Source organism: Triturus cristatus, chromosome 11, assembly GCF_964204655.1.
Source record: "Triturus cristatus chromosome 11, aTriCri1.1, whole genome shotgun sequence".
In the NCBI taxonomy this organism is placed as follows: domain Eukaryota; kingdom Metazoa; phylum Chordata; class Amphibia; order Caudata; family Salamandridae; genus Triturus; species Triturus cristatus.
Genome location: NC_140594.1, coordinates 761,225,118 through 761,251,831, shown reverse-complemented (window position 1 = coordinate 761,251,831; position 26,714 = coordinate 761,225,118). Strand labels below are relative to the sequence as shown.

At 43.7% G+C, this 26,714-nt stretch overlaps 1 protein-coding gene across 12 annotated transcripts in view; it reads left to right on the top strand.

The window, feature by feature from the left end:
* AMMECR1L (AMMECR1 like) overlaps window positions 1-26,714 on the top strand; it is a 1,417,960-nt gene that overhangs the window by 22,418 nt on the left and 1,368,828 nt on the right. For 4 of the 12 annotated variants that reach the window (XM_085634444.1, XM_085634445.1, XM_085634442.1 and 1 more), the window contains exons 2-5: window positions 10,041-10,252; window positions 10,410-10,543; window positions 10,670-10,870; window positions 11,546-11,746. The exons of 2 other annotated variants lie outside the window; for them this stretch is intronic. The gene's annotated coding sequence lies outside the window, so the exon portion shown is untranslated. Of the gene's footprint in view, window positions 1-9,698; window positions 9,790-10,040; window positions 10,253-10,409; window positions 10,544-10,669; window positions 10,871-11,241; window positions 11,305-11,545; window positions 11,747-26,714 lie in introns of all 12 variants that reach the window. 6 more of the 12 variants (XM_085634449.1, XM_085634448.1, XR_014970645.1 and 3 more) reach the window with 4 other exon arrangements.

Here is a 26,714-nt window from a genome sequence, read left to right as displayed (position 1 = left end):
GTTGAGGGCCCTCAATGTCCAAGTCTAAACCATCTTCAATCGGTTGTTTTCCCTGGACCATTAGGGACCTATAAAAATCTATGCCATCTATTTTTGACCACCTAAGGCGCCTACCTTGGTCAGTCGCACTCATGACAAAGCAATCCTTATAACTCTTTCTCCCTTCCATCTGATAAAAAAGCTCCATTATGAGGGGATTGGGGTCACTGAATGGACTCCACTCGATATCCACTGACATAACCCAGTTTTTTAGGAGCCTGGAGACTAAAATGTGATCAATAATTGAGGCACACCCTCTTCCCTTAAAGGTAGGAGGGAGGGAACCGTCCCTCCCCACCGTCCTCATATTGACCGTGTGCTCCAAATCGTGCTTATCCATGATCTTGCTCAAGGCCCTCCCCTCCAGCGTATGGTCAAAGTGGGGACCTTTCCTAGCTTGGCAATTGGACCATTCGCTCTCAACAGGAAACAGGCGAGGGCACAAATGGGTATTAAAGTCTCCCATAACTATATGCGAAGGGGTCTTTGCCCCTATTGTTGTGGGATGCTCTTGTCTTAATCGGGAGTCTAATTCCCTGAGGATGGGGTTATTCTCCCCTCCTCCTCCTGTGTTATAGACATTGAGCATAATTAGCTTAAACCCATTCGATCTGAGTCCCAGTGACTGAATATTTTGGGAAGACCCAGTGGTATTTGTCCAAACACCTTGCACCCTCAAGTCTACATATATGGACAACCCACCTTTGGCCCTACCTGAACTAGATTTCGTGGCAGGGATAAAAAAACATTTATAGCCTAAAATGTGAAAGGAACTATTGTCGGTAATCCATGTCTCCTGCAAACTAATTATCTGGAACTGCCCCATATATTCTCTCCATTCCAGATTGTTAAATTTGCTTGCCAAACCAGCCGTGTTCCATGAAATAAATCTCACGCCTCTCTTTACTAATAATTCACGGTCCCTAACTATAAGGCCTCTACCACTTGATAGTGTATTAAGGCGTCCTTCTGAGGGTGGTGTATACCTCCTTACCGTCCCCCTATCCTGTATAGTGTCTCCCACTTGACCCCTTCCACTTAAGTTATTTTGAGGTCTAAAATCATTACTTATTACCGGGTGTGCTATGGTCTCTGGCACCCCCGACACCTGCAAGTCCCTTGGTGTTCCTGTCTTTTCTATAGGGCGACTCTCTATAAATGATATATCCTGTGGTAGTGTTCTCTGTGCACCTCTTACTACCTCCCAGTTATGTGGTATTCCCTCATTTCTATACTGTCCCTCTATTGTAAGAGGGGGTGTTAGTCAGTCATTATCCTCTAGGGCCACCAGTGGACTAAACCTGTTTCTCCAGCTAGGGTGTCCTCCATCCCTAAACCCCATCCACCCTCCCGATTGGTTCAAATCCCTCCTGTGAGTTGCCTGGAGGCACTCCCTTCGGTCATTCGTGTGCTTCAAGAACCCCTGTGCTCTGGACTGTCTTGGACAAAAATAGCTTAAGGGCAAAGGTCTTATATTGCTTGCAGAGTACGTTGATTCTTCATTCAGCATATGTGTCACAACGTTCCTGTCTCTAAAATTGGCGACAATGCAATTCCCGTCTATATCTTTTCTCCTACTGCCAAGCCAATTTACTCTTCTCACCAGTAAAATTTCACCATCTATGTCCCTTGGCAATGGTTTGTTTTGGTTCAACCAGTGTATGATCTTATTGTTCAGCTCCTGGTGTGATTCTTTCTGCTCTCCCCTTAGTTCTGGGACCCCTGTGAAAATTACTACCAGGGGGCAAGATTCAGGGGGTAAATTGATAGGTAATATAGTGGCGGGTGGGGTTTTAAATATACTCTCGGGCTGATTCACTACTTTAATATTCAATGTTATATTCTGTGGGACTGTTTGAGTGGGCCTTAACATTGGGGTACTTTGTACTTCCAATCTATTATGTGGATCCTTTTCATATGGTAATGTGACCTTAACCTGATGCCCCGAGTGAGCCCCTGATGTGGTTGTAACTTGTCCCTCATTGGGCCTACATGGGCACCCATTCTTTTCCGGGACTGGGTTAGAGTCAATTATATTTATAGAGTTGGGCAATTCTGATGGTGGGCCCCTTGCCCTATCCCTACACTTTATTTCATTCATTATTTTATCTAATCTGCTAGCGAGTGGTTTTATTTGGCTTGAAATGAACATTTCCAGGTGTGTTTGCAATTCTGCTACTATTTGAGACATCCAGACTGGTGGTACTATGTGTTGTGGTAGATGTTCTTTTCTCCCCTCCGCCACTTGCCTACCCTTTCTATCAAGCAGAGTATCTGTTCTAGGTTTCTTGGCTTTGGGTCTTGTTATACACGGTTTCCGTTTCCTACCTCTCGGGGCTGACTCCACTAAAATGTGTCCGCTCTCACCAACCCCCCCCCCCCCCTGTTCTTGTTGTGCACACGGGATTTCAAGCTCACTAATTTCTTGTGAGCAGGGAGATGAGGTGTCTACTATTTCTATCAGTGGTTCCTGGGTTAGTTTAGGGGGTTCCATGAGTGGGGTCAGGGATAGACGCCTCTCCGTTCGTTCGATTTCGGATGATACTGCCCCAATCGCTTTCTGTAGCATGCGATCAATGGCAGTAGGCTGGACAAATGGGGGAGGAAGTGTGCCTATCTCCTGAATGTGCCTATGTTGCACAGGGTTTTTTTAAAATTTGGTTTTAGTTGAGCGAGTTACCACTTTGCTCACCATTCTGCCTACAGGTGAACCTAGTGCCCCCCGGCCAGAACGAATACAAAAGACAATATATATGTTTTGCTGCCACACCCATGTCCCCTCACCCTCTTTAGTCTAGCCACTCAGCGTTTTTTTTTATTTTTATACCCCACCCCGCCCCGCGTTTGTGTAGTCCCGGAGTCACTGTCAGTATATCCTCTCCTTGATCAGCAGTAAGTTCCCGATCCTGACTCCTGTGATCCAGCCAAAAGGGAGGTGGCCTTGGACAGCCCCGGACTGCCACAGACTGCCCGCCCTTTGCCCGGGCTTCGCTCGGCGCCGCGCGAGTCCGTGACGCGGAGGGAGCAGCTGGTATTTGAGCGCCTCCGGGCGCACTCGGCAGGAAGTGGGCGGTGCAGGTCGCCGCTTTGCAAGCTGGGAGCTGTAGTCTCTCCTCACAGCGGCCGTGCAGAGTGACAAGCAGCGGCGGAGAGACCAACAGCGTCAGGCCCCCAGCGGTGATGGTATCCTCAGGGTCAAAGAGCGTGTCGGACCAGACACAGGCAGCGTTCAAATGAGGCCCCCCCTTCTTCAGTCATTGCTCTGTCTGCTGCGGCCGTGACATTTTCAACATTACAGAACGACCAGTGATAGACAAGTGGTGGCAAGAAGTGTCCATCTTTGCGTTCATCCCACCTACCACTGGTACCTTTATTCTTGAATGGCACAGTTTTTCTAAATCCCACATTGCGGCCATAATCGTGCTCTTTGCCTTGGAGACAGTGATTTTCAGTCTTGCCCGTGGTAAGGGGCATGGTGGTGTCAGTCATGACGTCTCAGCTGTTTCTGCAGCCCCTACTCCCCTTTTCGCAAAGTTTACCACACGGCTGTTTGGATCTCCACAACTCTATCAAGTATTTCAAATGTCAATGGCTGCCATCATATGTTCAGTAAAAATGTAGATGTCGAAGTGGTTAAAAGCTGTATTAGAATATATTGGCCTCCTACATGATTGTTTGTTTCTGAACCAAACCTCTGAGTTTCCCACATCTATGTATGAGCATTGCAGGTGAGCTGCTTTTTGCATTCTGCGCTTTGTAGTCCTTTTTATCAGATTATAAACTTGGACTATAGGTACAGAATTCTGTGTAAAAGCAAAGATTTCTTTTTTTTTGTTGTTTTTTTTTTTTGTTCAGATGTCATGCGTCCTATAGCAGTTGATGACACTGAAAGATATATGCTATCTCACAATGTGTTCCTTATGAAACTGAAGAATGATGTTACAGTGAAGTTAGTAATTGGCTTACGTGAGCTGACCCTTTGGTCACTGTATGTTGCAGTGGGTGGGACAAAAATGTAAATGACACAACAGGCCAGTAGAAGAAGAGGGCTGGCTGAATGTCCTTGCAGTTTAAATCTATTGAATATATAATTTTAGTGAAATCACCACACATAAAAACACCTGGGCTGGATAATCTATATAAGAAATGATGCTTGAAACTCATTCTGTCACCTTTTTTCCTCCCTCGAACCTTTATTCTCTCTTCGTCTTATACTTTTTGTCGGTCTTTTCTCTCAATTTCTTTTTTCACCATCTTTTCTTCACATTTTTTTTAAAATTCCTACTATGTTCCAGTCTTTATTTATTTTTATATATATATATATATATATTCACTTAAAAAACCATAGGTTTCACACATGTTATAGTTAGCTGGGCATTTCACTCGTGAAAAACCAAAGAAATTCCCCCGTTATAGTTAGTGCAGGCAACTATAACTCACGCGACCGCAATCCTCTGTTGATGCTAATACTGTATTTAGACACTTATTTACCCATGTCGTCTTCCATTAATTGTTAGCTATACATATATTACAAATATTTTTTTTTCAGAAAAACACATATGTCATCAGTGATGTAATATCTGACGTCATCAGCAGAGGATTGCGGTCGCGTGAGTTATAGTTGCCTGTACTAACTTTTAACGGGGGAATTTCATTGGTTTTTCACGAGTGAAATGCCCAGCTAACTATAACGTGTGTGAAACCTATGGTTTTTTCAGTGAATTTGAACGGTTTTATAAATGCTAAGTTATGTATTTATTTTCTTTTTTTTAAGGTTTTTCACCGTGCGCCCACGTTACGTAGTTCGCGTAATTTTTCCATTTCTACCGTGCGCGTACGCTACGCGCACTCCGCGATTTTTCATAAAAAATATAAAATACATTTTTGCCCTTGGGGGTCCTTCTGGGACCCCCTGACCAAGGCTAGGGGGTCAGGAACTGTCCAGCCTGCCCCCTTTACACGTTATCCACCTTTGTTTTTCACCCCCTCAGACTGCGAGAGACAAAATGGCGGACGACACTTCCTGGTTTCGACCGATTCGAATGTTTACTAAGATCTAACAACCAATCAGAATCGCGCACGGCGGCGTGCGCGTACGGTAAGCTTACGGTACGCGCTCTGAGCGTGCCTATAGATATATATATATATATATTGATTTAAATGCTATTTTCTCAGGAAATACTAAACAGATTTACACGAGACCTTCAAAAGGCACATCCCTGACCTGAGGGCTACCTCTCTGCCAAATTTCAAGTAATTCTGTTCAGCCGTTCGGGCTGTAGCTCGGACTAAAGGTCCTATGGAAAAATGCATGGGGAAAACGCGTTTTGGGACCCCCCCTTTTTCTCAGCCCCCGCTTGACGAATCCCCCCGAGACTTTCAGGGAAGGAGCGGAGCGCCCCACCTATTTTGAGAATTTCGCGAGGATTCGTCAATCTGCACCAAAGTTATTCAAAATAGAATGTTGCGGATTTCCTATGAAAACATGGTCCTAACTATAACTATCTACTGGCGACCGCCAGTAGGTAATATATATATATATATATATATATATATATATATATATATATATATATATATATTTTTTATTTAATCCACTTAATGAAGCTCCCTTTGAGGTCAAAGCCTACCACACCGCTGCTAAAGGCATTTTGGGGAGATTAAGAAAACTGACCTAGGAATGCATTCGCCCGTTGCTAACCCATGTGGTTTAAACATAAATGTTCTGGCTTTCTTTTTGCTAGCTTTATTTGCTTTAGGCTGTCCAGCTTGAGTTCGCCCCTTCTGTTGCCCAAATCTTGTTTACTGTATTCTTCCACAGATTTGCTTTCTATAAACAAGCCTTGAAACCTTGTTCTCTTTTTACCACACTTGCTGTACATACAAAGACGGAGGGCAAATGTCAGGGTTTTTCTTCCAAGGAGCGTGGTGTTTTTATTTTTCATTTTCTGAATTCAGAGTGATAGTTTGTGACAGTACTGCTGAGTTGATGAGTTCCCATGTAAGAGGAGAGCATGTTGGATTTTTTTTTATTTTTTTTTTATTTATTTTTTTATTCTGGAGTGTGGTAGAAACGAATATTGAATACGATCAAAACACCTCAAGACAGTAGTTGCTAACATTTGCACACATTATCAGTTGTATGCAGTAAAACCGTATTCCGGTGCAAAAGTAATGGGAATTTCAATTGAAAGTGTGTTGTCTTTAATGGCAGTGGGCTACCACACACCCCATACCCCACACTACACCACAACACTGACATGCCACTCCACTCTATGCACCCCCACTATAAGACACTGCAACATGCCACTCGAGTCGCCCCACTGCACTCTACCCCACTCCACTGAAAACCATTGTAAACTAAAATTCCCCACTCCATTCCAGTTCGCAACAATATACCCCACTCTACCCTACTTCACTCCATCTAACCCAATCTACCCCACTGAAATCAACCCCACTCTGCTCCAGTCTTCTCCACTACCATCTACCCCACTCTAATCAACCTAATCCAATTTTCCTCACACTATTCCAATTTTCCACTCTTCTGTTCAAACTCCACTGCAATCTATCCAACTCCTTTCCACTGTAATCTAGCCCTCTCCATACCAATCTACTCCACCACAATCTACCTCAGTCCAATCTACCGCACTTTACCAGACTTCATTCCCATCTACCTCACTCCACTCAAATCTACTCCAATCTAAACTTTTCTACCCCAATCTACTATCCCCACTCCACCCTAATCTACTCCAATCTAAACTTTTCTACCCCAATCTACTATCCCCACTCCACCCTAATCTACTCCACTCCCCCACTCAATCTATCCTAATCCAATGCACCCCACTCTGCCCCAATCTACCCAACTCCAGTCTACCCCAATGTATCCCACTCCACTTTACCTGATCTACTCCAATCTACCCCCTCATCTCCAATCTACCCCATTCCATCATTCTATCCAATTGCGCTCTACCACTCCACTTTACCCAAATCTAACCCGGTCCAATCCACCCCACTCCAATCTACCCCAATTTGCTCTTCCCCAAGCTACCCCACTCCAATCTACAGCACTTGTCTACTCCATTTCACCCAATTCTACCCCACTCAATTCCAATATACCCTACTATAATATACCTCAGGCCACCCTAATCTACTCTGCCACTCTTCCCCAATCAATTTCGACTCCATTCCAATCTATCCAATTCTACCCCACTCCATTAACTGTTAGCCATGCTGAACAGCAGTCACACTGGTGAACAACATGGCTAAAACACCTTGCCAAAGCCGATAGTTCTTGCATAGGCGAGACCTGTTGACTTTGCCAATGCTTGTTGCTTTCTAGTTGTGTGCCACTTTTGTTCACATGCTGCTTTGTTCAATTCTGTAAGAGGGTGATAGGTTCAGTGTACGGTGGCCACCTTGCTGTCTGCTGTCCAGTTGCAATTTAAGTACTGAAAAATTCAAATATATCTCATAAAATGTATGCATAAGTGCTATGCATTGCCAGAAATAGGTTATGTAGTTTTTATTTATTATAAACTTAATATGCAAATATATTTGTATTTTAATCAGGCATTTGACCAATTCCTAAATCGAGCGCAGATGACACACAGCTGCATGCAGAAAGTGCTGCTCAGACTGGAGATCAGAAATGCCAGTCAATGACTTAACAATACTAAATCATTATTGGCATTGTAGTCAAAGCTAAAATTACAGGTGGTGCCAGTAAAACACTTTTCCAGTGGCAATCCTAATTAGACCACTGGTCTTACCTATGTTGTATCTGAGGAGCCAGGCCAGCTTTCATACTTCTCCCCAGGAGATGGCACTTTGGTAGGTCAGAAGTGCCAGGACTTGCCCATACCTGCATCGCTGACGATGGGGAAGAGGAGCACGTACAGCTACAAGAAACCTTGTGTCTCAGTGCCCCTGGCCTACGTTCACATCCAGGAGGGTGCTTACATGGCCAAACTGGTCCCTGCCTACACCCTTTTCTTAACCCCTCCTTAGTCCGTTCTATACCCCACTCTCCAGTAGTATTTCCTAACTGCTGTCCTCTGTCCCTCACACATTTACTTCTAATATGTATACTTATTGTAATTGCATTTATATAGCGCTTACTACCCCTGACGATGCGCCGAAGTGCTTTTTTGATAGTAGCACGCTACTCCGGGACCCATAGATGATTAATTTTGAATTAGTATAGTGAAATATGTAAGTAATTTTTGGTGGTGGATAGGTTAGTCAGTTATTTGGATTCGGAAGGATAGAGGAGGAAAAAAGTTGGTATTTTTATTTTTTTTACATTTTCTTTAAATATATAGCACCTGTTACTCCTGATGGTGTTGAAGCGCTTTTCTGGCGAGTAGCACGCTACTCTGGACCTCCTAAGGATTAGTATGGTGAAACATGAAAGTAATTTGAGTGGTGGCTATGTTAGTCAATTATTTGGCTTTAGAAAGGTTGGGGAGGGGTAAACAAAGGTTTGCATTTATATAGAGCTTGTAACCCTGATGGGGTGTTGAAATGCTTAATTGGCGAGTAGCACGCTACTCTGGAACCCATAAAGGATTAGTGGTGAATTAATATAGTGGAATATGGAATTTGAGAAGTTAACATGTTAGTCTGTTATTTTGATTGAAAAGGATAGTGGGGGGGGGGTAGAAGAGGGAAGGATTTGTGTATGTGTGTGTGTATATATATATATATATATATATATATATATACATTTCTTTTTTGGGAAGGTCATAGCTTTTTGGGGGAGGCTTTTGGATAAGTAAAAAGGGATTTTGGAGGGGAAGAGTCAGAGGGAAGAGTTTAGAAAGGTTTGTTTTGGAGGATCGGTATAGTAAAAAGAGGTGACCGATGATGCAAAAGGGGGGGGTAGAGTAGGGGAGAGTATAGAAAGGGTTATTTTGGGGGTCCTAGTTAGTGGTATGGGGTTTGGGCTAAATGAGTCGATGTAGAGGATATATTGATAGATGTATAGTTTGAGAAATAGGGTAGTGCATTGGAAAGAGAAGTAAAAAAGTTTGAGATGAGTCAAAGTTGGGCTGGAAGATGTATTGAGAGAAGTATAGGCTGAGAAATAGGATAGTGCATTGGAAATGCTAAATTAGAAGAAAGTGATAAATATGTAGATCCACAAGTACACTGAAAGTATATAGATGCATAAAGGAGGTAAGTATATGTAGATTAAATATATTGATAGAGGTACAGGATGAGAAATAGGGTAGTGCATTGGATATGCTTTTTCAGGAGAAAAGTAACAAACACACAGATTCAAGTACATGGAAGGTACATAAATGCACAATGGAAGCAAGTACATGGTAGCGGAATACCAAGTAGCTTACTGTGGGGCCCATAACCTAATCTCCACAACCCGCATGAACTAATGAGTTGCATTCATTACTCAGATGTAGATTTTAGGGGTGGGTTATTCATGATGTGGAGAATCGACAGTCTGAGTAGGTTTTCTTTTTGGGTAGGGTGATCAGATCTCTGCACTGAAAGATAGGAGAGGCGTAAACACTGCACATAAGTTTATGAATAGCATTTTGTTGTACGTCAAAATACATTAAAAATGCCGTTTGTGACTATGCCTGTCAGTATTCTGAAACCCAGATATGGCTATTTTCAACATCAAATGACCTGCCCTACAGTGACACTTATGCTGCTGCTGTGATCACTGATGTGCACCATCCTACTCACCTTCAAGACCAGTTCACAAGCAGTGAAAGTGGCATCAATCACGTAAGCTGAGATTTTAGAAGTGCATTAATTATTTGGAATTGTATAGAATAAGCCTGCAAACATACTTAACTTTGCATGGTGATCAAGGCATCTCTTATATTTTTTTAGGACTTGCAGTTCAGTAATTGTCTCGACTGCAAAGCATTTTTAGCATAACTTTTAAAAATATGAATGAGCAAATGAGAATTTATATTATTAACAGTTGCATAGAAGTGGTTTTATGTTCACTGGTTTCTCTTGTTTTTTTTCAGGGCCGGGAAGACTGATTGTTTGATAACTTAAAGTGCGTAATTTCACACTGGGATAAAGACACTTGCTCCCTAATGAAATTATGTATGACTCGTCAATCATTAATGGAGAGAACACCTATTCTCTGATTCCATCTCCACGTGTACGAAAAAGGAGTGAATAATTTTACGAGCAAAAGCGAGAGGTGTACAATCGGAGATTGACTGCCTAAAAGGTAAAGGATATTCTATTTTGACCAGATAGATGGCAGCTAATTTTCAGAGATGTATATCCGAAATCCATAACACTTTTTTTCCACCCTCCACCTATATAGCCCAAAAAATGTTTGTTTCCTAATTCTGCTCACCTGAAAATATTTGTTTCCATTGTAGCTCAGTTATGTGGCACATGCTGAAAGGAGATGGCTATAAACTGTTTGCCGGCAGCAGTCTGCGTTGACGAGGTCGTGTCCTACAAAAAATCCTCAACATCAAAAATATTCAATGGATCATTTGCAAGACAAAGGGTGATTTGCTTCATTTTTTCTCCTTTGATATATATCTGTTTACAAACAAAGTATTATTGTGGATATATTTCATGTATATCTACTTTATTTTTATGGATTTAAAAACATTATTTTTGTCATTGTTAGGTGAGCTATGCCTAGATGTCAGATTATTTTCCAAAGAGGACTGCACAAGCTGTTGGAAAATGCCAAGTATGGTTGCGACAGTGCAAGTTATCTCGTCACTGGTTTCAGTGAGATACATATTTAACAAACTAAGTGGTATCGGTGTTGCCAGGGGTCATGCTGGGACTGCTTCCCTTGAAGAAGAAAAGTTTGCTTAATAAGGTAGTTCACTTGTCTCAATTACCATAAAACATATGTTATATCTAGTTCCATAGCATATCCAGTGAGCGCAGAAAGATTCTGTTGCTGTTTTGTATTGCCTTTCCATTCTTAACTGTCTCCAAATGAGAATGAGCAGGTGTGCTCTGGTCCCAGGGCGCACACCACTCCAAGCATTATCTCGCACTTGCACTCTGTAGATAAGCTGCCCTGTTTTACAACTTGGGTGTAGGATCCTTTTAGGCACCAGATACTTGTTGGCAGAACAATCTCTTAAATAATTGAACACAAATCCTGAAGACTTTATCCTTTCTAACAATTGGGTCCATGTAGGGCACAGCTAAGAAGGTGTTCTTTCCTCTTTTGTTGAGCAGGAGATCAAAAAGTGAAATGGTACGCTTTGCTGATTGACCATCTCCGGATACACTCTCTTAACTGTGAGTGATCTTCTTAATCTACTTCTTTCTCTATCACAGTTCAGGAATAGAAATGTTCTTTCTCCGCCTTCAGCATGACAGATTACCCACCTTCACTCAGGCGACCACTCTCCATAAGCAAACTGTTGGAAGCTTATATTCTTGTTGTATTTTGAAGGCAGCACCCTCTTTGAACAATCACTCAGTAAAACTTGTAAAGCACTGCTTGTCCCCCTAATCTATGGTTTTGTTATCCTTTCAGAGTGTATGAAATCTGTGTACAAGGCCAAAAGCTGGCCAACCATGAACACCAAATGATGCAGTGAAAACTTGCCTCAAAGATCTCCCTTGCGAGAAGAGAACTGAAGAAGCCAGCAAACAACGAAGTACTGGTTTTCATTGACCATTTCTTGTCTACTTTGACTATTGTGTTTTATGGTAACCTGAGCCCTTTTGGAACCTGGTATGTGCTTCAGTTAAATAAAATTGAATTTAGAAGTCATTTTGGATCCATTTTATTTCAACCTGTGTTTTAGTCTTTTCCCACACATCGCAATATTATTAGAGTTCAGTAATCTCTGCTGAATGAGGGAGTATCCCAAGTTAAAAGCATTATTTTGAAAACCGTGTGTTGTATTCTTGCTAATTTCTACTTCAGATTTTTTTTATACCCTTCTTACTCCACCACAACCTTTTGTTGTGCAGAACAAAGTATTATGCCAAAGCTGTAGTTTAATGTTAGCTTCTTATTAGTTACTTAGATTTCATTGGACTGTATATACAAGGCACATTTATTACATTCAAACACAATTCCCTATTATACAGGATGGTACATCGGGCATTCACCTCAAAGCACTTGTTAAGCAGCAGATTAGTTGATCTAAAGTACTTGATGAGCACTTGATTTGAGATGTGACTATAGAATGTTTTTGTGTCATAGAAACTGCAATGAGTAGTACTACCCTCACTCTATATTAAATCATTCTTTGTTTGCCAATAGCCATCACGATGTTTCCTGAAGTCACCTAGGAGTAATTCACTCTCCCCTTGCAGTTGTCATCCTATAGTAAGCCGCACTTGTGCTAAAGTGTTCATGAAATCATCCTGGTGTGATCCACACTCACTCTAAAGTAGTCATGGAGTCATCCTAAAGTATTTCTCAGTCGTCCAGAAGTTGTCCTGGAAACATCCTAGAGTAATCCTCAGTCATTGTGAAGTTGTCCTGGAATCCTCCTGTAGTAATCAACACTCATCCTGAAGTTGTCAGTTGGTGTTCCTTGAGTAGTAAAAGATCATCACGCATATTCAATTGAAGTAATCGGGGAAACCATCCCAGAGTAGTTTTTGTGATGCCGCTAGAGTCATCTCATTTAAATATTTCGCCCAATACACATACTACAGGATGGTTTGGGATGACTTCAGCAGATAACTGCAGGCTGGAGTCATCGAATGACCCCAGTATGATCTTCTTTTTCGACTTGGGCGGTCTAATGAGTTAAATATTGAAACTTTACAATTTGTAATAATTCTCCCTTTTGCCTCTCGTGCAGTCCGATACATTGGTAGCAGACAGTAAATGGGCTCCGATTTTCTTAGTTGAGAGTAAGCTGGAGCGCCAGGATGCACAGAAAATGCATATTTGCTAAGTTAATGGAGATAATGGTTCGCTCTTTGTATATCTTAAATTACAGGCTACAACTAGGATGAAAAGCAGAGGATTATGGGGTGCCAAATTTGGTTCTGCCGAGGGCGCTATCTGCGCAAAAGTTGGTCCTCCTCAGAGGATAAGGAAGGATTTGGGATCCTAAGTAACAGCTTACATTAACGTTTAATTAGGGCGGCAAATAGTAGTACATTACGTCAAGTTCCTTTTAGTGTCGTGACCCATTGAAATGTAGGCATCCGTTCAATACCGCCTCCTCTCACCCGGGATGGCGGGTGGCAGCAGCAGTTAGGTGAGGTATTGTTGCTCGTCTCACATTTTAGTGCCAACACTTCGACTTACTCACTTTATATTACCCTCTAGCAAAAACCTACTCCACTCCACACTGGAAATAGCCTGCTAACCTGTATTAAGCAGTCCTCTTCAATAGCTGTCAGATTTGCTCGCTAACGGGTATAGATCAGCTTCCGCTGTGTTTATATTTACCTTGCGGGCTTAGCCAATGTACACTTCGGAATTCTGTAGGATAGGCTGAGGTGCCGCATTGCCCCAATCCTATGTCACCTTACACATTACGATTCCTTCCATCGCCCGACTACTCCCAGAATAGACTCCGTCACTGGATTGCTTGTGTGCGACCTGGAAGTGGCAAAATGTACTGACCAATGTTGCCCGTCTAAAGCTCTGTGATGGACAACGGATGCCGGGCTGAATTTATAGAGGGTCTTTGTAAGTACCGTGCAGGTGGTCTCTGGCCCTGTTTTGCTATTATTATGGCCTTGCAGCGCCCTTGGAGTTCAGGTACCTTCACATTCTGGCCTTCTTGATGGTGATAGACCGGAGCTTATTTTCTGATTGGTTGGATGGGATCAGTAATATGGTGCTTTCTGTTTGTTCATCTCCCTGTGTGTTGCAGTTTTCAGTGATGTTTAGTGTCTTCCATTTGTTTGTAACCAATTTGGCTACCTATCCTATGGTGGGGGTTGATATGCAAGTAGCTCAGCCTAAACGATTGTGTTACAGGTAATTGCAGGATGGCATGTTAAGGTGCACAGAGTTCCTTTAGCCAGGGTGTAGGAAGGTGGAATCTGACTGCATGGTTACCCCCACTTTTTGCCTGGTGTTAGTTTGACTGGGATCCTGCTAATCGGGACCCCAGTCTATCTGCTTTCTCCCTAAATTGATTGCATGTACTTTAGGTACACCACAGATTGGATTCTGGAGTACCCTTAAAAGTCCCTAGTATATGGTATACTGTGTACCTAGGGCCTAGGTACCCCAGAGGCCTCTCGGGGGGCTGCAGCATGTATTATGCCACCCCTGGGAGACCATTCAAAATGACACAACAGGTCTGCTACAGCAGCCTGTTTAAGGTGGTGTGTGCACCCCTTACTTAGATATAGGTTCCCTATATCTACCCATATCACTGCACATATAAACCTATCAGTCACCCCTATGGCAGACCTTCTCAATCCTGAAGGCTGGGTTTTATGTGAGAGAGTGCTCCTGCATGAGCAGAGCCCCTCTGCAGCCTTCGGAACCTTTATTCCGGGGTTGTTTGTGATGCAGCCAAACCATATACTCTTAATTGCATTATAACCTCCCGGTAAATGCTACCTTTGGAATGGCTGCATGGAAACACGTCGTGTTTGGTGTCAAACACCTTGGAATCATACCTCTCCGCCAGTAACTGGCGGGAGAGGTATGATTCCACCCTACTAGAGGGAGAAACATGACTTCACTGGTACACCCAGTACGAGCTTCACAGAACCCTGGCATCGCAAAATGGATGCTGCCAGCCACAGACACAAGTCTGCCCTCCTGCTGCTGGACGAAACTCCGGCAGGGGAGGCTGGACAATAGGTTTCCTGTCACAGGGAGGTGTGACCACCTCCCAGACAAGCTTTAGTGTATTGGGGATGGGTGAGTGCACTCTGAGTGCTTTGATGTCTGCACTGGGGGCACATTTGGTGTCCCTGTGCATCGTCCAGCTCAAACCAGTTGCAGGGGCTACCAGCCACTGCTCTGGCACGAAACTGAACAAAGGACATGGGTGTAGCCACCCCCTCTGTCCTGACCCTCCTATAGGTGGGTCCCTAGAGTTTGTCCCAACCCTTCCTTGGGTATAAAGTAGGAACCCCCTGGCTACAGGAGTTTAGATTTACCTGGATGAAACTGCTACAGAATCCCAGAATTTCAACTATCTACGCGACGTTGGATGACCGAAGAATCTCCCTTGGAGTAAAGGAGTTACTCCCCTGCAAGGCAGGGACCAAAGACACATCTGTCCGGTTTGCAACTACGCATCTCCTGAAGAACTTCGAAGACTTTGCAAAACAGGAGGTGGGTTTCCAAGCTTCCCCAAAGCAGATCCGTGCTCTCGGCAAACCTGAGCTCCAAAGCCCTCGTGGGGACCGCGCAACCCGAACCCCTGGACACCGTTCACATTTGCAGCAGCATATGCTTTTTGGCGATCCCTGAGGCTGTGCTTTGGGCTACTTGTAGTCCAGACCCAGAGCAGTGATTCCACCGAAGGTTACTGGCCTACTTATTTAGTGTTTTCTATAGCACGAACATGACCCTGCGTAGGGGTATCAGAGCGCTTTACAGTTGCATTTACACAAACAAAACCTTATAAGTTACCAAGTCATCAGTTAGTTTACCATGACTAGATTAACACATTAAGCTTCACGGAAAACATGTATACAAGCCCACACCTGGTTAATGAGCGACTAGAGGAAGCAAGAAAACAGTCCTGCGAAGTTTGTAGACCATAGCTATACTGCATAGAAGTAAGGGAGATATTTTCTCATAGAGAAAGATTTTGCTTCCTTTTTGAATGCCGTGATGGATGTGGTTCTTCTAATGTTTGGGGGGAGAGCATTCCAGTTTCTTGGTGCTGCCCCGGAGAACGCTCGGCCATAAGTTCTTTTCTTACAAAAACGAGCCGGGTTCAATAGTAGGTCTGCGTGGCTCCTGGAAACCCGGCACCCTCCTGATAGCGTGAGTTTCTAGGCTAGGTAATCTGGTGTTTGTAATGTATCACTTTGTGAGTGATGCATGCCAACTTGAATTGAATTCTTGCTTTGAAGGGCAACCAGTTGAGTGCTTTCAAATGAGGGGAGATATGGTTGAATTTTTTGGATCCAGATATTAGTCTTGTGACTGCATTAAGACACACTTTCAGTGGGGCTGTTGAGATCTTGGGGAGCCCGGCCAGAGTTGTGCAACCTTACTCTATTCTTGATATGACCAGTACCTGAACTGCTGTTTTGAGAGGTTTTAGTTTTCTCAGTTGGCTTAAATGGAAACGGGCATTTTTTGCCATCGTGTTGATATGTGTACGAGTAGGTTCGTATGTAGACAGAATGGTTAAAATCGCACTGTCTGTCAAATAGCTGAGTTGCGTACGGTGGCGGTAAACTGTTTGACGCCACCATTGGGGTGGAATGATATTTAACTTGTGTCTCGTGAATGGAATACTGAAGAACCTCCCTTTTTTAAAAAATTTTAATTTTTTTTAAAGCCATTTTTCTGATAAGCACAACAGGTTCTTCATATCTCTAATAGCAAAAAGCATGGCTTTGTTAATCTTTCTAGATTGCGAGCTTAGATGATCAAATTCCTTATTAATTTGAGGGGTTCTAATCTTTTCAGATTCTATTCTGAGTTGAGTAATGGTGTGAAGTTGTGTGGGTGCCCCTGTTGGAGAGCTAGCTTTGTATATCTCTGAAGGATAGTGACAACTTTTAATTTGTTGTGTGCATGTTTTTTTGTGACTAGAAACAGTTTCGTAAATCCCTGAGTTGGTCATATGCGTGCCTCTCCAGTTAACCTGGTCAGATTGTGTTGATTTCAACCTACTGGCAGTTCCCGGTAGCGGGTTGTGATCAATGTTAGGATAGGAGCTTGAATCGATGGATGAAGTAACTATAGATAGCTGTGGACTGAAGCTCCTATCTTTTGAATTGCTGATTTCGCGATTCAATTGTTGGGGCTCATCATTGGTGAAAGTGCTATCTAGCGCCATATCATGATCCATCTATTGGGGTTCTAGTGCAACTGGAAACGCCAGTGCGATATCAATAGCATTACTGGCTTCCTGATTCAACAGTTGGGGCTCATCATTGGTGTTTATGCAATCTAGCGCCATTTTTTTGATTTGTCTTTTGGGGATCTATCTCACTGACGATTCCAATCACAGCCGGTTGGTTCCCATGTGAGACAATGGCTTAGGAATTCATATTCGGTTGGAATCTTGCGGTGGGGTTGCTAAGGACATGGTTTTTTAATATTGAGAAATATTCATCAAAACGTTACAGGTCTTTGTTGGCAGCTTGAATGAGAAACGTGCCGATTTTATAACCAGTGATGTTTAAAGTTGCTCTCAGTTTTCGAGAAGGTGTTATAAGCATCTTAGTCCCATAGGGAATGTTTTTCGATTCCTGTATTTTCAGCAAGTTATTTAAGGTATTTCGCCATTTAGCCATTTTAGTTGTAAAGCAAATAAAGTCGTTAATAATCGCACCTTTTTTTTTAAGTTGAAAGATTGATCTAAAATTAGAGTTTCTGGATTTCTTCTGAGAAGGTTATGTTTAAATGTTTTGGAGAGATAAGGAGGGTAAATTATAGAATATGAATTCCTTCCTTCAGGTTTTAGATGCCTTGACATGGTTGTGGTTAAAAAGATTTCGTACCTTTTTGCTAAATCCTCTGTAATTAAGAGGTTTTATATCAGGGGGGTGCTCCCGGCTGAAATGCTTCTGTAGGTAATGAAACTCTACCTTCCTTAGCTGACTTCAGAGTCTATTTATCTGTCTGGAATGGAGCGTAAGATACGTGCCAGAATGCTCATGCTCTCAATCTTACTGTGGCCTAATGTCTAAACAAAAATGCGGATGATAGCAATGCTTTGCTCATGCTCTCAATCTTAACGTGGATTAAGTCTAAACAAAAATTCAAATGTTAGCAATGCTCTGCCCCCACCAAGATGGCTGCCAGTAGAGCATCAGTCTGGAGTGTAGTCCTATGTCTGTTATTGTTCCTAGTTTCTCTGAAATGTAGTCCTGTTATTTTCTACTCATCCATCCCAGAAATGTAGTTCTGTTACCTTCTATTCAACAGTCCCAGTAGTGTAGTCCTTTGTTATTTTCTGAATGCAATAGTCCTATCTCTATTTTACTTCGACACCATTTTGATCAAAGCATGTATGAAAGTCAATGAACCAACCCAAAATAGTGATAACGTTTCTTACATCCTGGAAACTACCTACTGGAAACCATTAATCCATGTGTGTAAGGGTCCCTCAGCACTTCCCAGGTCCACAGCCAGTCCCAAGTCAGTGACTGTGCCTCAGAATGAACAAAACCCAATCGCCCCTGTTTCACTTGCCTGCCTCCCTGCACTACTACCTAAAGGGAATGTCACTGCCTTCACGTGTCTCGCCGCTCAAAGGGAGACACACCGAAAGCACCTCCCCGCTGATTTTCGTGACGAGCGCCTCTCACCACTCAGCCCCCTGCAGCGGAGAAAACCACGTTGGGAAACTGCGTCCAAAACCACGGCGCGACCCGGGCACATCCCCCTGCTGGCTCCGCGATGCCTGACGCTCCCGATCAATGGACCCGCTGGGAGGGGCGTCCCCGCCACAGGACAAGCTCCTGCGTGGCTGAAATCTTTTTGGGACAGTCTTCCACCTCCCATCAGTTGCTGCCTGCTGCCACTTCAGCCAGCGATGAAGTCCGAATCGAGAGGATACAAAGGAGGCAAGGAGAGCCTACACTCCTAGAGTGTCCAGTGGGCTGGTATTTAGTGATTCCTCTCAAGTTCCTTTCGCGATCCCTTGTCCGTCGACTTGTGGGTCCTTGACAAGGGTACTTTAACTTTCCACCGGCTTACCTGGTTGCTCAAGACGTGCCGTGACTCAATCGTTTGGGGAGTCCACAGGACCTTGCTGGTCCACACCGAAGCCTTTTTACTCACCGCGTGGGTTGCTGTTGCCAAGGCTTGTTGGTTTCCCCTCCCTCCCCCCCCCCCCAGCGCTTGATATCCTTCGTGGGACAGCTCGTCTGCGGACTGTGGTCTTCTCCTGGTCCCCGTGGCAGTGGAGTCAAGTTTCACCTCTTCGCACCTAAAACACCCGACATCGGTTGGCATTTGTCTAACGTGCCCCTGGTCACTGGTAAGTGACCCAGACTCTGTCCCCTCTGCTTTCATGTTCGTCTCCTCTTCGATCCAGGTTTGGATCACACCGGACACTTTTCCTGTTCACGGCAGCAGCACTTTGCAGCAACTCTCCATTGAAACCTACGAAGATTCCCGACACCTTTTGAGACCCATGCACCCGGCTTCCCTGTAACACGAGTACTCCGGTGCTCACATGGGTGCTGGCCTTAGAACCTTCTAAGTCTCCAAGAGTTTGCTCCAAGTCTTCTCCTAAGTGTCCTTCATCTTTAAAATTCCTAACGCGACTTTCCCATAGGATTGTATGGAGCTTGTGGCTGTGTTCTCACACTGCACGTGTCCTCCGTGGGTCCCCTGTGTCACTACCTTGGGTGGTTCCTTGGGGTCCAAGCGATTTCTACGTGATCTAGGCACTGTCTAGTCAAGTCGTGGTTCTTATACCACTTTCTTAATATATGGTTTGGTCTCCCCCACTGGAGCCCATTGTATATTGTGCTATATACTGTCGTTTTAGAACTGTAATATTGTGTGCCTTGCTCTCTAATCTCATAAAGAGGTTAGTAGAGTGTTTAGAAATAAATACATATATTTGATATATACCTTGTGTGGTTCTCCTTTCATTTGGTCATTCAGGTTACGTTACTTCGAGACTTAGCCTGAAGGCTGCTCTCCGTAGCTACCACTAGGATAGCTTTCAATAAAGGTTGTCTTTAACCTAATCATCAATAAGGGTTGTTTGGACTGGTGCAAGGTGCCCACTATAACTAGTGGACAGCATATACCAGGCCAACTTCTCACACAGGGTAGTTGTTTGTTGATGAGTGTGTCTTGTTTTAGGAATGTTATGTTGTCATAGAGGTTTGTTTTATGAGGAGTAGAGCGCTGTAGAAAGCTCGATGAGGTCCAGCTCTATGATGTTTGGGTTGGTATTGTTGTGAGAGTGATGACTCACATCTGTATGGAATATGCTGATCGAGTGCTTGTTGAATGTTGTATTCTAATGAGGGCGCTCGTTTGTGCACAGCAACATCCCAAGTTTGTTTTGCATCTGCAGGGCTCTGAACCTTTTATTCATCCTCTTGCTATTGATACTATTTGTTGGGTGCTGTTGTGAGCCCTTTGACGCCCATGCTCGTGGTATATCAAAGCTGTTGAATGGTTGTTTGGTGCTGTCGCATGTTATGTTGGATGTTTGAGTTGTTACCTGGCGGGGATTACTGTTTTGAGAGTAGTGATCACCAACTGTATGGTGTCTCTGCACCGCGGCGGATGCGCAAATGGTGTTTTGTCGAATAGCTCCTGTTTAATGCGGGATATAAATGTCTAGATGTTATACTCGCCAAGGTCTGCTGGCTATCCTGAAGGAGAAAAGCAATGGATAGGCAGGCAGTGCAGGCCACACACTCCCATACACACAAATGACTCCAGCAGATTTCACCCTGCCAGACGGATGATATCCAGGATGGTTTAGCACAGTAGCTCCCCTCCCCTCTTCTCCCCCCCCCCCCCCCCCCCCCCCACACTGTGACTCGGTTAATGCGATGAAACCCAGCATGCAGCTCTAACTAGGTCTCTGTTGTCTAATCTGTCCTTTATTCTCCCTCTCTATCTAATATGTTTGCCAAACGTTAATGCTTAGTGTTTGTGCTTGCTGGCTCCTAAAACGAGAGGTCCCTATGAGCTATGTGACTGGGGGTGTGCATTTTATTTAGTTTTTCTACTAATGAGTGCTCCTCTCCCTTGATTCAAGGTATATATGTGCAGTATCCCAGCTGTTTACATCCATGCATAGTCAGTCTGTAAAGTCAGATCGATTAAATAATTGTTTTGCCTTAATAGTGCCATGGAAAGAATAAAAAAGATCTGACCTCAGACTCCAGCACTGGTTTGGTTTTTGTTTAGCATGAACTGTCCCCAAATTTGATTATCCTGCAGTGCTTTATGAGCGGAACTGTGGTCACGCGATTCCAGAACTTTAATAACTCGTCCTCTTTTGCTCTACTTGGCAGTACAATATATTGTACTTCTGGAAATGGTACCATCTTTGTTTTGATACATGAGGAGCAATATTACGCTCCATCCACCTGTTGCACAGCCAATTGAAGTATTAAAAAAAACTCATCAGTTTGATCATCCAATTTAATCTGTTATAATATATATTTTATTGCTGTTCATCAATTTTTCATTGCTTTCTCCGTTCATATAAAAGGCTGCATGTTTCTCAATTTCTTTTCTGTAGCACTTGGGTATACACAATTTGTCCTGGGCAGCTATATTCACTTTCACCCAATGCATTTCGGGCTGGATAGCCCTTCGTCAGATTTAAATTAAAACCACTATTAATATTTGTGACATTCAGACAGAAGACAAATTTTAAGGGTAGACCCATTTTGCAAACTGTAGTTTACACCACTGCATGTTGGTGTGAGGAGGAGATCAGCCGGTCCAATTGCTGGAAATTGAATTGAACAGACGCAGGTATAGACAAAGTATGGGTTGATAAAAATGATGGGGGTGTCATTTGACATGCATTGGGGAGTAGAAAGTTACACAGGGGGTGTTTGTGGTAGAATTGGTCTGTAAAGGTATTTTTTCTATTTAAACATGAAGTAAGATAATAGTTGGGTTTGATTAGTTATAGGTGTTTTTGTATTCTTTCTCACACCAAACCTTTATGGACTACAGTTTGCAAAATGGGTCTAGAGATTTAAAAATGTTTTATGTCTGAATGTCACAAATATTAATAGTGGTTTCAATTTAAATCTATAGCTTCCCCTGACATAGGGCTATCCAGCCCAAAATGCATTGGGTGAAAGTGAATCTAGCTGCCCAGGATGAATTGTGTATACCCACGTGCTACAGAAAAAGGCCCGGATAGGCATATCTGTAGCATTGGAAAAATTGGGAAACACTCAGCATTTTATATGAACGGAGAAAGCAATGCAAAATTGATGAAACACAATAAAATATTGATTACATTGGATGAGCAAACTGATAATGGAGTTCTTTTAAATACTTAAATTGGCTGTGCGACAGTTGGATGGAGCGTAATGGTGCTCCTCATGTATCGAAGCATTTCCTTCGTGCTGTTAGGGCAGGTCACAATGCCAGTCTGCATGCATAGTGTCGCTTTTGAGCATTTTGTGAAAACGGATTTGTTTAATACAAAAGTGTGCATCCTGTCACTCTCACATTGACCATCCCTGTTTTACCGTGTACTCTGGTGGATCTTGGTATGCTCCCATGCAGGATGTCTGGTGTTGCTAAGTCCTTCTGGTCAATGATGTTTGGTCTGACGAATGTCATGGTGGATGTCCAGCAGGAATGACCGTTAAGGAGAGCGCGAGATCACACGATTCCTGTGGGTCAGCTGCACTGCTTATTGTTGATGTAGGTTTACATGTGCTGTCTGAGGCACCGTATGTTCCTGGGTGGTAATCGAATTAGGTATGTGTGGGTAGGTGAAGGACTGCTTTCTTCCCGTTCCTGTGAAGAATAATATCACTGTGTGGGGCGAGGGCCTTGTGCCAAGAAGTACCTAGGGGGCACTTTTGAAACCCAACATTTTACCCCCCCCCCTCCCCATGCTACGGCTGGTGCCGATGTCCTGGGGGTTTTCACGCCTCTTAATGGGCGTCAGCAGTTAAAAGCCTCGCAAAACGAGCTGAAAAACCACTATGTTTCAGCTCGTTTTCCCTGACGCTGTGTGATATCTGCACCTCACCGGGAGACCATGTGATGGGAGCCGATATCGTGAGTGTCACAGTTTGTCCGTGTGATTTGGCAAGTATGTAAATATTGGAATTAATATTTATTGAACATAAATACGAGTGAAGCCGTCTTTACATTGTTGGCGACTAGCTGCTGTCTGCCATGGCACTTGAAAACTACCTACTCAGCAAGTGAAGTATTGTACTGGAGAAGCATTAATATGCAGATGTCGGCAGATCGTAAGAACTAAACCAATCTCATTGCAGCGAACCTGTCCGTTGTGTAACTCTGGTCTGTGCATAAAAACTTGGCCGCAGAGGTACACGAGATTTAATATTTTAAATTAAATAAAAAAAAGTGACCATATGTCAACCATCATCCTGCAACCGACATTTGTGACGCATGCTTCACCAGCGTGACATCATATTGCAGGGTTGGATTAGGATCACAATTAGGCCTGGGCACGCCCAAAAAGTGGTACACATTCCCTTATCCCTTTTATGGATCACCATCTGGGAAGTCTCACTGGAATCTGTCTGGTTATTTTTAGGTCTCGCTGAGCCCAGCGCATGCGCTGGCTCGAAGAGACATTTTGTATGTGGGCTCCAAAAAGTGCTACCAGGCCAGCCTAGAGCTACAGTGCCGGGCTAACTTGCACGGCCGCTTTGATCGCGATCACTTTCACTTTTGCGGCCGCTTTGCTGCGCAGACCCAGCCTCCTCTGCCGGCACACCCACTGTTTCCATTGAATCACTTGGGTTTACGTCAGAATCAGGAAGTTATTTTTCCGACATGACCGCTTTGGGTGTTAGCGTGTTGAGTTAGCACTGTAGGTTTTTCAAGTCACAGGTCCAGTCACATAACCGTGACCAAGCCTACTCTGTTATTTACCATTTGGGATGGTACTTCCTCATACCTGCTTCCTCGCATAACCTTCAACGCCACTTGCAACCCCCATTTTTGGCTCCGATAAATGTCACCGAAGCCTCCTCTGGCGATCCACACTCGAGGCTCTTCCAAGTCCGCCAGGGAGATAACTGGCAACCACATCGCTCCGGCCTGCTCAGGAAACGTTTCCGCCATACCTGCTTGAGACTCAGATTCGTTTTGACCCTCCCTTCCTACTACGACATGCCTCCCAAACACGCCCATCTCTTTTTCGATTGTGCCATTCATACGAGGTAAAGTTCTGCAATGTGCTTTATTTATTTACATCTACACAGCGCGGGCGTTACCCGAAGGTGTTGGAGCGCTTTACATTAAAACAGGTTTCATTACAAAGAATACAGTTTTACAAACAGTTGCTAGTTATGTGTTAAGCAGTTTCACATTCTGTCTATATGTTGGATGAGAAGCCCCGCGAACCTGACATCCGACTGGTCTGTTTATTATCCGCTTCAATAGAACAAACAGCGCTATGAGAAAAGTCCCCAAAATGAACAGGGCTGCGGCGCAAAGCTCTTCCATCAAAAGCTCACCATTCCCCCCTTCTTTCCGCACTAATCCTGGGCCTCGGATAAATATTTTACAGCTCAGGCTGATAAGGATGTGTTTTCAAGCGCTGATTAAGATATCCGGGCTGCGGTGATTTGTAATATATGAGACGGTGCAAAAGAACAGGGCTTTTCCCTCTCTCCCTGGGAAACAAATGGAACGCACCTTATGACATATTTTCTTCAGTGGGGGCTGGCATGCTATAAATTGATAACCGTGCCTCGAAATATTAATAATGTTGTAGTGAAAGATGTGCAGACATAGCCAGGAACGATGAAAGCAATCCGCCATCAAAGAACAACACTGCAGGCCTAGCACAGTTGCCGTCGCTGTCACATATAATGGAAACGGTCCCAAGACAAGGGGGAAGTTCTGTGCTATCTTTACACATTTTTTGCCAGTGAGATCATTCGATAGTTTGGCTAGTGGCCTGAAAGCTGTGTCCGCAAGTATACATTCCCATCCATCCTCAAAGGGATATGTTCATGGACACAATCGCAAAGACCAGCACGCACACACAAGCATTGAGATCCAGAAACTGTTACCAACACAAAGACACATATAATCACGGCCTCCCTAAATTTCTCTCACACATACACACACTCACAGACCCGGCAGCTCGCATGCACACGCATGGGCGCGCTCTTACACACACACACACACACACAAACACACACGCCCCACACCAACACATTTCTACGGATACACAAACAGGCACATTCACAGACACACAGGCATCCTTCACCCACACGCTCACAGACACCTACACAGGGATACAGAAACATAAGCACATTTACAGATTCGCACATCACACAAACACACTTTCACACGCATAGGCAAACGCACCAAATGAATGCAAGTCTGGCTAGATCGGCAATAGTGCCATACATCAAACATTTGTTACCTTTTGTGGCCTCGGTGATTGCACATGACTAAGAACAAGTCAGTGAGAACATCAGAAGAAAGATTAAACCAATCTAGGCCTTTGCAAAGCGCATCAATCATCCCACGCAGCCAGCAATATTGTTAGTTCAAGTTAAGACTTGTTCGCCCATGTAATGGGCAGCCGCCCGCCCTCCACCTTCCCATCACTCTCCCCCGAACAAGTCTGCACCAAGCCTAGCCTGGGAAATGTTTTTATTATTAATAATATCTTTATTGGGACCAATGCGAGCCAATAAAATACAGGCTACTGAATAATTCAGAAACTTCCCTCAATTTGCATTCTTGCTGTACCAGGCTGCCAGGGCGCAGAACATGGCTTCAGAATTATGTATTTTTGCAACAAGAAAATGTGTAGGCAATCGAGATACCCAATGCACAAATGTTCACTGGTACCTGGAATTACCATAGAATTGTTTTCACTAGATACACACTGTACTTTCCATCGAATAATAATCAGAAGGAAAAAGCATTTTAACTTTTTATTTTATTTCCACTGTATACAATTGAGCGTGACTAATTTGAAAATATTGTTTTCAGCGTGCCAATCTTCCATATTACCAATAAACTTGAAGTGTCACCCTTTTTTGTTACGGTGTCGTTATATAGGTAGCTTGATATACGAGTATTTTCTCAAAGTGCTGAGACCCAGAAACGGGGCAAATAGAGCTAGAGTTGTGTGCAACGAAACCAGGGTTGGGGAAATATTATGAAACCAAATGTACATCTTTTAACTTTGATCTAGATCAAGAGATCAAGAGTTCGAAGGTGAAGCTGAAAACTGGGCTATATTGCGATGAACATATCGACTTAATATTCAAAATGCAATTGTTTTTTTCCATTTATAGATTTTTTTTAAGCTTAACTCTTCACTGTCACACTTCTAGCAAGTGATGGACATTGAGGTGCAACATAATCAAGCTTTCCCTAATCTGCGTTCCTTCACGAAGATGTAGGTGACATTCAGTCAGGCAAAATCTATAAACACAAACATACGCAAATGTATATAAAATCCACGGAGTTCTGCTCATCATGTGGCTCCGGCACCGGGGAATTGGTCGCTTCCTGTTCCCGAAATTAACCGCCACCTAGAATTCCTCCCCTGCTCCCAGATGTATCTCATGTCAGCCTTCACCGTGGAGCCCTTGGGTAAGTAGTCCACTGCTTTTGGAAGAGCACGGGCCACTCTAGTGCGTCTTTTACAGAGGCAGTGTGTGACTACAGCAGTTCGTCAGAGAAGTAGTCTAGTTCACACGGAAGTTGAGTGTGTCACTGTCAGGGAGCACTCTCCGCAGCAAAGCTTCCTGAGCGTCACCCCAGTGCCGCTTGGTTGCCAAACGCAGCCGGTCATCAGCACATAGCCGCCAAGATTTCAGTCTGCTTATGTGTGATTTTTTTCCTTTTTTTACAACACTTTTGTGTGTGACCGTTCAGAGCT